The following is a 12011-nucleotide window of genomic DNA, read 5'->3' as shown; positions in this document are numbered from 1 at the left end:
ATGGTTCAAATGGCTCTAAGCACTATGGGACTTAACATCTGAGGTCATCAGTCCCCTAGACTTAGAACTAAGTAAACATAACTAACCTAAGGACATCACACACATCCACGCCCGAGGCAGGATTCGACCCTCCGACCGTAGCAGCCGCGTGGTTCTGGACTGAAGTGCCTAGAACCACTCAGCCACCGCGTCCGGCGGAACAGTGGTCCCAGGTTATGTTCACGTACGGGTCCAGGTATAGTTTGAACAGTGATTCTCGCCGGGTTTTCATCTGGCGTGAACCAAGCACCATATGGCAACCCCTTAATGTCCTTGAAAGGGACCTGTATGGAGGTCGTGGTTTGATGGTGTGGAGTGGGATTATGACTGGTTCACTTACACACCTGCATGTCTTTGAAGGTGGAACTGTAACAGGTCAGGTGGGGAGGTCATTTTGCAGCAGTATGTCCGGCTTTTCAGGGGTTCAGTGGGTCCCACCTTCCTGCTGATGCGTGATAACGGACGGTCCCACCTAGCTGCCATCGTGGAGGAGCGGTTTGAAACAGAAGATGGAATGACCTGCCTGTTCTCCAGACCTAAACCCCACCGAGCACGTCTGGGATGCTCTCGGTCGACGTATCGGTGCACGCTTGAAACCCCTACGGCACTTCAGGAGCTCCGACAGGCACTGGTGCAAGAATAGGAGGCTATACCTCAGCAGCTGCTCGACCACCTAATCCAGAGTATGCCAACCCGTTGTGTGTCCTGTGTGCATGTGCATGGTGATCATATCCCATATTGATGTCGGGGTACATGCGCAGGAAACAGTGGCGTTTTGTAGCACGCGTGTTTTGGGACGGTTTTTTCAACTTATCACCAATACCGCGGACTTACAGATCTTCGTCGTGTGTGTTCCCTATGTGCCTATGCTATTAGCGCCAGTTTTGTGTGGTGCCACGTTGCGTGGCGCCACATTCTGTAATTATCCTTAATTTAGGAGCATGAGTGTATGTATTTACATGTACATACAAGGTGTTTTAGGATAGAAGTTACAAACTTTCAGGAGAGATGGAGTACACCTAGACGATGGAAAGTCACTTAACAATGCATGATGGAAAACGCTTTCCTGGCGCGATAGTGACGTCAGAGGAGACAAGAGGGGAAGAACACGTACACCGTGAGGAAAAATGTTTATTATGCTTCGTGCAGAAGAAACGAAGAAATAGGAATAAAAACAGACGACGACGATAGTCATGAAAGAACAGCTTCTTTGATGACGGCCGTTGTCTGTTTTTGTCCTTATTTCTTGGTTTCTGCTGTAACAAGCATAATAAACAAGTTTTCTCACCCTGTTCGTGGCTTCCTTTCTAGTGTTCTGTGTCGTGACTACCGCGCCAGGATAACGTTTCCGACTATGCATTTCTATGTGATTTTCCATCGTCAAGGTGTACTCTGTTTCTCCCGAACCGCTGTGCTGAAACACCTTAGGTATATTCCATAAGTCAGCTTATGGTGTGTGGCTGAGAGTACTTCTGATACCACTATGGTTAGGTAACATTGCAGTACATAAGCACGGTGAGCACAGAAGAACTTTACACTTCCAAAACCTCATACAAAAAAACGGCACAGCTTTCTCGCTCTGTACCTTAACCTACTAATAGTATATCTCTGGAAGTTTGTTTTGCGAATGATGCATTATTTTGTTGCTGGCTGCAGCCGCCAGAGAATACTGGTGTGAAAAACGCCAACTACGCCACAACAGAAGACCTCATGTGTCCTTCACATAGTAAAGAGGGTAACGTATTCAACGAGTATTTCGCACGCACTTTCATCAAGGGCCACCCTTAAGTATTCATTTATGTTTATTGCAGACAGCAGCAACAGAAGCAAAAGTCCTGGTCGGCCTCCTGTTTCGGAACAAAATTTTTATCACGTTCAAGCAGTATTCCAGCGAAGCTCACAGGAAACAACATGTCGAGCAAGAGGTGAATTTCAGTGCTCACAAATAACAGTTTACAAACTTCTGAGTAAGCACTTCGTCTAGGGAAGATACAGATTGGATTTCGTCCAAGCAAACATTGCAGGAGATTATAGTGCTCGATCAGATTTTTGTACTGGATGTTGGCAGGGATGGACAACGACAGTAACACGTCTACGAAGTTAGCTTTTAATGACGAAACGACGTTTCACGCCAATGGAAAAATTAATCGGCACACTATTCATTTCTGGAGAACAGAAAACCTCCACTTTTCCATCGAACATGAACGAGATTTGCCTAAGGTTAATGTGCTCTGTGCAGTGTTAAGGGATAAAATATACGTCTCTTTCTTTTTCATGAAAAAAACTGTCACAGACATTTGCAACCTCAATATGTTTTTTTGTGGCTTTTGTCCCAGTTGCAAGAAGACTCCACAACCTCATCTTGCAACAAGATGGTTCTCCTTTTCACTCCCACTGGAACAGCTAAACACACGTCTGGCAGAAAGTGCAGCTGCTGATGATGACGTGTAGTGTAGATGGCCGCCACGAAATTTAACCATTTGTGGTTTTTATAGGGTTGTGTGAAAGACATAGTGTTTATCTCACATCTACCACAACCCTTGACACAGTTTCGGCAGCGAATGCAGCTGGATAACAGCACATCACTACATCGACATGTTGCACAAGGTTTGGCAGGAGTATGAATACTGATTCGACGCTTGTCATGTGGCTAGCGGAACACATAGCCAGCCCCTTAACTTGTAAGCAAAAGATATCCGAGATTATTGCTGAGATAAGGTGTGAAGCGAATAAAATGTACAGTTTCGTTTGTATGGTTCAAATGGCTCTGAGCACTATGGGACTTAACATCTATGGTCATCAGTCCCCTAGAACTTAGAACTACTTAAACCTAATTAACTTAAGGACATCACACAACACCCAGTCATCACGAGGCAGAGAAAATCCCTGACCCGCCGGGAATCGAACACGGGAACCCGGGCGCGGGAAGCGAGAACGCTACCGCACGACCACGAGCTGCGGACTCGTTTGTAGGAACCCTTAAAGAATACGGTATTTATTTACTAAACTATGGACCCCTTATTGGTAAAAGTCGCAAACATTATTTGATTGTTTGAGCTAAAACATGAATTATTCCACATTATTTTTTTTTTGTTACTCTGTTTATTGATGAGTTTAACTTCTGAAATTAAGTTTTTAAATTTAGTTTAAGATTTAATTCACAGGTCCAAACAAGGTAGCAAAAGCTGGCCCGAATAGGGAAGCTACAAGTTCTCGTAGCGGAGGGGGTGAAGTAGTGTTGACTGTGTAGCAGGTTCCTCCCAGCATCCAGCATTACCATTAAGCCCTTAGCATCGTAACTGAAACCTGGTTGACAGATTAATGAAATAAGTAGTCGATGTAATTTGATTTCAGCCTCACCAGCGATCTTTTGTTTCCCTCTTTACTTTTGACAATTCCTTTTCCATCCAATTAACATGTGTACGATATTCTGTTTTTGTACTACTGGCTGGATAGTGAAATGTAGTTTTTGAATTGGAAATGTTTCCTGATCTTTAACTGTGAAGTCATAAACGGAATTTAACGAAATGCTTTTATGGCCGGTTGCCCAACAGACGCTATCAAACATATCTGAAATAAACTGTCTAGGAAACTTAATACTAAATGTTTTCTGCTGTATTTTCTTTTCAGTGGGAAATTTCACCTCTTCTTTCTGTTGCGATGGTCGTCTTGAAAACAGTCGCCGTAGAAGTTGCTAATTGTTGACCGCGTCGCCTAATGAAAGAAACTCATACTTCTGTGCGGAGAAACGAACTGCTTCTCAAATAAATAGACGGGCACTGCATTATGTATAATAACCCAAAATCCAACATTATTAACAAAACAGTTACAACAGGAAGGGCGATAAATGTTCGTGTTCTCTCTTCATCAAGACACTTTAAAAAAAAAGTACCTCTGCTGCAGTGCATCGCTTCCTTTTGTATCTTACATATATCCCTTTGGAAACATCTAGCAAATGCCATTTTACATGTATTCATCTGACTTTTTATATCACGTTGACACAGTTCTCCACGACTTTTTCGCACTGGTTAGATACAAAGCCAAAAACTCCTGATTACGTACATGGATATCGCACAGTACTCTCTATCACAAAATAATCAGTGCCCAGAGCGCATATTACATTTACAATATCATGCATGTATAATCGTTGGTCAACCAGTGGTGCACTGACAATGTACAGGTTGTCCCACTCAAACCTCCCTGATTTCAAAGACCCAGGGAAAAAAAACACAGTAGATACGACAGTGAAAAATGCACCACATTGTAGAGATTCTCAAAGAATTTATTTATTTATCTTCAATACACCTCTACATGTGAACCATTTTTAGCACGAAGAATATCGAGTCCATATTCAATTTCTTGCCTAGTTCTTTATAACATAGTGATACGATGTCGCAACGTAGGAATATCATCCACTTTTATCGCATACACACTGTCCATCACGAATCCCCACACGAAGAAATCAAGCGGCGTTATGTCGGGTGAATGTGGTGGCCAGGTAATGGGTCCTTCGCGTCCGATCCAGCGACTGAGAAATTTCCTGTCCAGGAACTTGCGAAAAGCCGTTGACCAATGCTACGGAGCTCCATCTTGTTGAAAAATGATGTTGGGTTGCAAGTCTTGTGTCTGAGGGCACACAAACTGCTCAACATGTCCAGATACACTGACCCATCCACTGTCTGTTCCGCAAATAAGAACGGTCCAACAATCCTGTCGTGAATTAGCACGCACCAGACGTTTAGTTTAGGGCTATCACGAACATGTTCAATGACAACGTGATGATTTTGCGAACCCCGAATCCGAAAATTATGCCTATTAACCCATCCTGACAGATGAAATGTTGCCTTATCTGAGAATAAACATCTTTCCAGTGGCATCCACATCAATACGCTGCAGCATATCCGCAGCTACATTTCGTCGACATGGTTTGTCGCTCGGCGTCAGATGTTGCAGAATTTGCACTTTGTAAGCAAACATACGAAAATGCAGGTGAACTACACGATGCAATGTTGATCGAGGTACATCAAGTTGCGCCTAGATGCTTGACGAATTGACTTACGTGGGATTCTGAGAAACGTTTGTCTCATGTCCTCCACTGTCTCTCCTGAAACTCCGTAACGTGCACCGCCAGCATGTTTCAGAACACTTCATGTTGCCAGAAACTTCCTATACCATTCCTTAATTGTTTTCACATCAGATGGATCACATTCATACCCACGATGATAATTTCTTTGCACAGAAATCGACGATTTCGTTTCTGCAAACCACACTACTGTTTGCGCGCGCTGCTGTGGAGTCACGATTTTCACTTCACGCGACCATGCTGCACTCTAGAGACGATAGTTGGCATTTCTGATGCGGGAATATAAATTCATTGAGATGCTCTATAATGTGGAGCATTTTTCATTGTCGTATCTACTGTGGTTTGTTTCTCTCCTCGGTCCTCGAAATCAAGGAGGTTTGAGTGAGACACCCTGTATTTAACTAACACTGTTACTCATTTGACACAGACACCGAACTGTCGGACTAGACAAGAAAAGAGCACTTTGATGAACCTTTGTACAAGTACCACCCAAATATGAGATGATCCAGTACATTGTACAGTAGCATTGTACTGACTAGTATCCACATATAAAGTATGCTTATCATAAACTAGCTTGCAGATTTACCCCTGACACACAACGCTAGTGAACAACAGAAAATATGCCTGTCGGAACAGGAAGAACACTCACTGATGTTACATGCTTGGGCTAACAAGAAAACAATGGTCCACCAGGTAGCATTACAGTTGCAATGCATAAACTGAAGCAGAAGAATAATTATACGAAATATTATATGATGGATAGAGAATTTAGTAATAATAATTGTAATTAGACATGAAGACCTATACCAGATAACACTTACCTGGTGACACGGGCGTATTACATTGTACTTTCACTTATGCTAAGTGACAGGGGTAAATTTATCCCCTACTTTGTGATAAGCGTGACAGGTGTTTTGTCCTTTAGTTTGTGAGAAATATTCGTCATATGTGGTACTAGGTGACAAAAAAGGGTACAGAAAATACGTCGCAAACAGCGACAATAATTCTCAAAAACATAATGTAACATACAATAAATAACTTTGTATGAAAGTATCTATAGGAAACTAGGCTGTACTTCAAAAAAACGAACAGTAAAAATGTAATAATGTGCCACTCTGTTTGTGCAACCATGCTATTTTCTGCATGTTTTAGATTTAAAAAAACTCACTGACGATGGTGGTATTTGTCGAAGAAACTAGGTTGGGAAAATAGAAAAATAAACGAGTAACAAGGTGTTTTGCAACAAGGCGGTCTCATTTCTGATACTGTTGTTTTTCTATGCAAACACGGACCAAATGGAAGACTTCCAAGATAAAATATAGTCCATACAACGCAACTGTGTAATGTTTACGTCGATCTCATGTAGTTGGGTAATACTTATGTAAATGTTCATCGAACTGTACTTGTGCTTAAAGGTTGGGCTAGTAATGCTGTTTTGCTCAAATATGTATTATGTTGATAACAATGTGTCTGCCACCGGTCTGATGATTAGACACAGAAATGTTTGCCTTACTGATCTGGAGATGACTAACTATTTTATTGAAAACTGGTGATACTAAATATTTTGTGCGATTGTGAGAAATAAAGAATTTTTTATAAGAATCGATAATTATTAAGGTATACTAATATGCCTTTCCCAGATTCTAAGTGAAAGCATTTTCATGGCTGTTGGAATATGTCGAAAACTCTTAAACGTAATTTCATTTCAGAAGCAACAACGAACTTGCCACAAAGAAGTAAATGTACCACACACTAAGCTGCATATGATAATGCTAAGGCTACTGTAGCCACTCTTTATCAGACTCAAAATCCGTTTATAGCACTTACTTATACTGATCAAATTACTGCACCGAAGATGTGCAGAGGCCAGACAGAACTGCCCACGCCCACATTTACCTGTTTCACTCCCAAGTCTACGTGGCCAGAGCGACTGTCGATATGTCACAGTATGACCTGTAATTTCTCTGATTTCTCATCGCGGTCATTTAGCATGATATGTGTGGGAGGAAGTAATATGTCGGTCAACTCATAACGTACGATCTCGAAAGTTGAGCAGTAATCCTGTCCCTGAAACACGACGCCCCTCTCGCTCCAGTGCCACTATAGTTTGTTGAGCATCATTTAAACTTTTGCCACTGCCTTATCGAAAGATTGTCTGTAAGTAATTCTGATGAAGTACAGCCTCTACATCATGTGAGTAATACCGTTAGAATAATGCACCATATCGTTCTTCACCACAACTGTTTTAATACTTATGGTGTGAGGTTATTTATTTATACGTATGGCTGCGGACAACCAATTAAAAGCCTTCTTAGTTGGTACGACGTACAGAGCAGAAGTCTTAACTGTAACTGTGTCTCGTTTGGGTGATTGTGGTGAGTGCGTGTATAGCGTTGTGTAGCATTGTTATAAATATTGTATCTATTGTAAGTGATGGTGGTGTTAAAGACGAGAGAAGAGGGACCAAGATTTCCCGTACATCGCCTACTCAACAATAATGCAAAGGTATATCATCATTTACGTCCTCAACAAACGAACAGATTACCATTAACAGTTTCACATGCGCTCACTCTATGAGACCTGCAAGAGTGGTTTGCAGTTAACCCAGAACATTGTGCTACTGTACGACGTCAGCAAGTCTCCTCTCGTCACTGACAAATCATTAGCGATGAATATTTTTCCCACTACCAGATTTCGAACCGACTGCCTGTAAATTGTGCAACATACCTTAATATGTGCGCTATAGACCTCGGCTATGGAAGCGGGTTAACAGAGAAATTTCGACTCTGAAAGGTGTGTATGTAAATTTTCGTAGGAACTTTCTTGTTCTGGATATCTGGAACGTTTCATGTTTTGGATAGCTGGAATCGCGATCGTAAAGTTTAGATTGTTCAGATATGCACGCGCAGCTTCGGCCGAGAAGCAGAGTTGCACAGGGATGATTTATAGGTGGTTTTTGCTCAGCGAAGATGGGCCAGATTTATCTGTTGATGGCGAGGAGAGGAGAGGAGACACACAGTTGAGCTTTGGTGTTAGATCTGAACAGTCGTGTTTACGTTTCGTAGTATTAAGCTGCAAACACTGGAGATTTTTGAGAATTATGGATTAATGGAAGATTTATGGTGGAGAGAAATTGGTGCGATTATACTCTTTGTTAAGAATGGGTTATAGTTAAGTTTGCTTTATTTGCTATAGCAGTTTGATGAGTCAACATTCTTGGTTCGTCAGACAGCTAGATCAGGAATCTTTTTGTTTTTCACTTTTTTAAAGATTTATCGATAATTGTGAAAGAAATAGATTCGAGAATTAGATTTCGGAGTTTGTTTAAGAAAAAAATTATATATGTAAAGTTTAACTTTTGTAAGTCCTGGATTACAGTCACGCGACCTCAGAGGAAGCTAAAATACACTCCTGGAAACTGAAATAAGAACACCGTGAATTCATTGTCCCAGGAAGGGGAAACTTTATTGACACATTCCTGGGGTCAGATACATCACATGATCACACTGACAGAACCACAGGCACATAGATACAGGCAACAGAGCATGCACAATGTCGCCACTAGTACAGTGTATATCCACGTTTCGCAGCAATGCAGGCTGCTATTCTCCCATGGAGACGATCGTAGAGATGCTGGATGTAGTCCTGTGGAACGGATTGCCATGCCATTACCACCTGGCGCCTCAGTTGGACCAGCGTTCGTGCTGGACGTGCAGACCGCGTGAGACGACGCTTCATCCAGTCCCAGACATGCTCAATGGGGGACAGATCCGGAGATCTTGCTGGCCAGGGTAGTTGACTTACACCTTCTAGAGCATGTTGGGTGGCACGGGATACATGCGGACGTGCATTGTCCTGTTGGAACAGCAAGTTCCCTTGCCGGTCTAGGAATGGTAGAACGATGGGTTCGATGACGGTTTGGATGTACCGTGCACTATTCAGTGTCCCCTCGACGATCACCAGAGGTGTACGGCCAGTGTAGGAGATCGCTCCCCACACCATGATGCCGGGTGTTGGCCCTGTGTGCCTCGGTCGTATGCAGTCCTGATTGTGGCGCTCACCTGCACGGCGCCAAACACGCATACGACCATCATTGGCACCAAGGCAGAAGCGACTCTCATCGCTGAAGACGACACGTCTCCATTCGTCCCTCCATTCACGCCTGTCGCGACACCACTGGAGGCGGGGTGCACGATGTTGGGGCGTGAGCGGAAGACGGCCTAACGGTGTGCAGGACCGTAGCCCAGCTTCATGGAGACGGTTGCGAATGGTCCTCACCGAAACCCCAGGAGCAACAGTGTCCCTAATTTGCTGGGAAGTGGCGGTGCGGTCCCCTACGGCACTGCGTAGGATCCTACGGTCTTGGCGTGCATCCGTGCGTCGCTGCGGTCCGGTCCCATTTCGACGGGCACGTGCACCTTCCGCCGACCACTGGCGACAACATCGATGTACTGTGGAGACCTCACGCCCCACGTGTTGAGCAATTCGGCGGGTCGTCCACCCGGCCTCCCGCATGCCCACTATACGCCCTCGCTCAAAGTCCGTCAACTGCACATACGGTTCACGTCCACGCTGTCGCGGCATGCTACCAGTATTAAAGACTGCGATGGAGCTCCGTATGCCACGGCAAACTGGCTGACACTGACGGCGGCGGTGCACAAATGCTGCGCAGCTAGCGCCATTCGACGGCCAACACCGCGGTTCCTGGTGTGTCCGCTGTGCCGTGCGTGTGATCATTGCTCGTACAGCCCTCTCGCAGTGTCCGGAGCATGTATGGTGGGTCTGACACACCGGTGTCAATGTGTTCTTTTTTCCATTTCCAGGAGTGTACTATTGAAGTTTCGTTAATGGTTATTAAGTGAAATGATGTGAGATTGCTATTGAGTTCATTTAACCCAGAGTCATTTTCCACATCCCAAGAGTAAATTAATTTTCAAATTTATGTAAAACCGTTATCAAAAATTATCAGCCAAGAATGGTAACAATGTTTTTAGAGAACGCATTGCACCTTTGTGTATCTCAGTACCTAGACATAGTTACGAGGGCAGTTGGTACAGAACCATCCAGTGCGATCCATGTAAGCAAAATATCGTAGAAAAGACTTTCTTTCTTTAAATGCTTTTCACAGAGACCAATTTTAGTTTCAAAGTCATTAGTTCTCCATCAAAGTTCATATTCAGATTTTGTGATAATAAGTTTCAGACAGGGCACGAGTTTCTAAGAATTCTGTCAGCTATTTTTCAATGCAAACTCACAACTGAATTTTGCCACCAATAATTAGCGTTGTGCCCGATATGAGCTGTAAGGTCTGGTATGTGCACCATTCTAAACGGAAACCTATGTTTAGCGTCAAAAGACAATTGGACATTACAAACACAATCAGCATTACAGATACACTTCCACTAAAGTAAGGTTGAACAGACAACTTTTAACTCTTAGACACGCATCCTCGAGGAGTGGCGTATAAATGCCTTACCAATTATTCTACTTAAGCTGTTCAGTATTTTCTATTTTTCACTTCAAGAAAATGTAGGGATGATTCCTTTAACACGCCACCACGTTTTCCAACTGGACTTGTGCCCCATCCCTAATAATCTTGACCCCGACCAGACGTTAAACTGTAATCATCCTTTCTCTCTTTTTGGATAACATTATAACGCCTAAAAGTGCCCACATTTTAGGACTGGATGCTAAATGCATCCCCAAATCGTATTTATCGTAAGAAAATATTAATTCTCCCCTTAATTTTCTGTACAGTTGAGCCACCTTTTTTATTGTTGTTATGAATCATAAATTATTTATTTTTACTTATCTGGCCTCTTTAAAATTATTTATGTCCTATATATTCTTCATTTGATTATTCACTCCCTGACGAAAGGATGTAATTTCAGCTGGAAGACGAGAAGTAGCAAAGGGAACTACACTCCTGGAAATGGAAAAAAGAACACATTGACACCGGTGTGTCAGACCCACCATACTTGCTCCGGACACTGCGAGACGGCTGTACAAGCAATGATCACACGCACGGCACAGCGGACACACCAGGAACCGCGGTGTTGGCCGTCGAATGGCGCTAGCTGCGCAGCTTTTGTGCACCGCCGCCGTCAGTGTCAGCCAGTTTGCCGTGGCATACGGAGCTCCATCGCAGTCTTTAATACTGGTAGCATGCCGCGACAGCGTGGACGTGAACCGTATGTGCAGTTGACGGACTTTGAGCGAGGGCGTATAGTGGGCATGCGGGAGGCCGGGTGGACGACCCGCCGAATTGCTCAACACGTGGGGCGTGAGGTCTCCACAGTACATCGATGTTGTCGCCAGTGGTCGGCGGAAGGTGCACGTGCCCGTCGACCTGGGACCGGATCGCAGCGACGCACGGATGCACGCCAAGACCGTAGGATCCTACGCAGTGCCGTAGGGGACCGCACCGCCACTTCCCAGCAAATTAGGGACACTGTTGCTCCTGGGGTATCGGCGAGGACCATTCGAACCGTCTCCATGAAACTGGGCTACGGTCCCGCACACCGTTAGGCCGTCTTCCGCTCACGCCCCAACATCGTGCAGCCCGCCTCCAGTGGTGTCGCGACAGGCGTGAATGGAGGGACGAATGGAGACGTGTCGTCTTCAGCGATGAGAGTCGCTTCTGCCTTGGTGCCAATGATGGTCGTATGCGTGTTTGGCGCCGTGCAGGTGAGCGCCACAATCAGGACTGCATACGACCGAGGCACACAGGGCCAACACCCGGCATCATGGTGTGGGGAGCGATCTCCTACACTGGCCGTACACCTCTGGTGATCGTCGAGGGGACATTGAATAGTGCACGGTACATCCAAACCGTCATCGAACCCATCGTTCTACCATTCCTAGACCGGCAAGGGAACTTGCTGTTCCA

The 12011-nt window shown here is 44.4% G+C and overlaps 1 protein-coding gene across 2 annotated transcripts in view; it reads right to left on the bottom strand.

Annotated features, from left to right (window-relative positions):
* The window catches only part of LOC126336865 (potassium voltage-gated channel protein Shaw-like), a 1557807-nt gene that overhangs the window by 37621 nt on the left and 1508175 nt on the right, over positions 1-12011 (bottom strand). The window lies entirely within an intron of this gene.

The sequence above is a fragment of the Schistocerca gregaria genome, chromosome 2, assembly GCF_023897955.1.
Source record: "Schistocerca gregaria isolate iqSchGreg1 chromosome 2, iqSchGreg1.2, whole genome shotgun sequence".
Taxonomy (NCBI): domain Eukaryota; kingdom Metazoa; phylum Arthropoda; class Insecta; order Orthoptera; family Acrididae; genus Schistocerca; species Schistocerca gregaria.
This window is presented reverse-complemented; position numbering and strand designations above follow the sequence as displayed.